General features: G+C 37.4%; 1 protein-coding gene across 1 annotated transcript in view; it reads right to left on the reverse strand.

Annotated features, from left to right (window-relative positions):
* The window catches only part of LOC137984544 (ankyrin-1-like), a 15,027-nt gene that overhangs the window by 7,089 nt on the left and 5,438 nt on the right, over positions 1-2,500 (reverse strand). The gene's annotated exons all lie outside the window — the stretch shown is intronic.

Here is a 2,500-nt window from a genome sequence, read left to right on the forward strand (position 1 = left end):
AAACTTAAAACTAACTATGTAAGAGACATAGGAAATGAAGTAGAAATTAATTACTATCCAAAGATCATATTGTAAATATTATAACAGGTTGATTGACAAGTCCTTTGCTCAAAATGGTAGAGCATAAAATTATTTGAAGTCCAGCAGGACTCAAGACGAGAAGTTATGATAAAAGCTTTAAACTTTTTTCTAAAATATTTTACTGCTATCAAACCCAATGAGACCTTATGCATGGGATTGTCACTGTTTCTAGCTGCAGCTCCAAATCACGTAATATATTAATAAATTTTGTCATCTAAGAAAAGAACAACATGTGGGGTGTAACCAAAAACGTCCATGGTAATAATGTAATTCTTCATTTCAGGAACAACTATCCACTGTCAACCATCACATGACTCAAAACAGATTAACTTGATCCGACAACACAGGACAGTCCCCTAAAACCAAATTACATCATTAATGCTTCCACAAAACAATAGTCTAATAAAAAAATGGTTTGTTACACGCAAAGAGTCACGAATCTGAATCTATAGATATCTATATATAGCTCTAGTAATGTACCCACACTTCAGTTCTTCCAAACATTATTTTAACTAAAACATGGATTGTGGCAGGGTCAAAAACGTGTCTTAAACACAAATTAATTGCAAATCCATAACTTGGTAACTATTTTAACGGACAAAATAATGAAATTGACGTCGACATGGATCGGTGAGTTGTGACCCCGGGGTTGTGACTGCTAAGAAGTATAATAACTTAAAGATATATTAACAAGAAAAGAGAATATAATTACCTTAAAAGCAGCTATTTAAAATATTTGATGCTAGGGTTACGTTCCCAATGACACAGTCACACTCAAAATCAAATTCACATCTGATCGAATCATTGATCATTCATGTTATGTAGAGGTGCCGATCGTAAGGAGTAACGCAGAAAAAAATAACCTTCACGTTGCACAATATTTCCATTTCACACATGAACGGAAACCTTGGGAATCCTTTCAGCACATTACAGTAACTTTTTTGTACCCGATGGCAACTAACTTTCTACATTAAAAATTGCATAAAAAACTTACCTGTTTCGCAGCTCTTTTCCCACGAAATAAAATTTTCCAGGAGCATGTTTTCCAAGGATACTAGTTGGATTGGACTTGCAAACGTTTTACACAACATAGACGTTCTCAAAGAATACATTCCATTTGAAACTGGCGTTCAAACTAGCCTTGATCGCTCTAAAAAGAACGTAAACCAACAAGGTACCGATTCTCAAACGGCAGCCATTCTCCTGTTCCTCTCGAGAGTGCTTTTCTTACGAGAGTCAATGATAGTCCCGGAATCGTATCACTTGCCATATTGCGCGACTCATGCGAAGACATTTTCGTTAGTGAAGCAAACCGGAAATGCGGAAGATCACGCATGCGCAAACGTTTTGCCGCGGTGTTGGCAGCAGATGCATTCCTTTTCTTGCTGACCTGGCCTCCCAGTTCAAGCAAAAATCACAGCTGCACAAAGTCGTATTTCCCCTTCTTTAGTCTTCCTTTTCGGTTGCTTCCTCTTCCTCGGATCCTGAACTTTCTCGCATTGGTTCGAAAGAATATGCTTCAATTTCTGCCATAAACTTATGTGTATTAACGACGACGAAAGCGGAGTACTATGTTGAGACTTAAACGTACGATAACAGAAGATTTTAGTGAAAACCAGCTGCTTGCATGTGCGCAATGACGTCACAACATGGCGGTGGACATTCCTTTTTTGGAAGTAACCGGAAGAAAAAGCAAACAAAATGGCGGGCGTTCAAATTGGAAAAACAACCAAGGACTTTGGGCAAATTCAAGGCCTTTTCAAGATGAAAAAGGATTTTCCGGTTTTTTTGGGTAAAGGACGTTATATTTCGACAATAATAAGACACAAAAAAAATTGATCTTCTAGCCTTCAGTTCTCCTTTAAGTTGCTTTGTTTTAGATGTTCCTGTGTTCAATTTGCTCTCCAGTATGGCGGCTTTTGTACCATGTGATCGCCAGCTGCAAAAGGGCTCATTTGCTAACAAGTGTAGACTTGTGAACTGTTTTCCAAATACGGAGGCAGTCATAGAAGTAAGTGTGCAGACAATTTTACTGAGTCGTTTCTTGTAATTTTTCTATTCATTTTCTACAATGGTAAGGCCGAGCATTTACGGACCTTTTACTCTACATTTTAGATCGACTTTGTTGTAATTTATTACAATACGATTCTGATCTTGTTATGTGGCGTCTTTGGTCAACGGAACGAGGGTTTTGAACTGTTACAGTTCTAGCGCCCAATGGACAGCTAATGTGCCGTGTTGAGGTTGGACTGTTGTAATGTACTCATCTGTGCTCTCGAACTTTCAAAAGTTCACTTTTACTAACTTAAGGCTTTTCTGTTGATTAAAATGCACCTAAACTCAAATATTTCTCGTTGCTTATATAAATCTCCCTTGTTTTATCTTAATTTATAATTCAATCTGATTTCGTCGCTCTTGT

This window comes from Montipora foliosa, chromosome 14 (assembly GCF_036669935.1).
Source record: "Montipora foliosa isolate CH-2021 chromosome 14, ASM3666993v2, whole genome shotgun sequence".
Classification (NCBI taxonomy): domain Eukaryota; kingdom Metazoa; phylum Cnidaria; class Anthozoa; order Scleractinia; family Acroporidae; genus Montipora; species Montipora foliosa.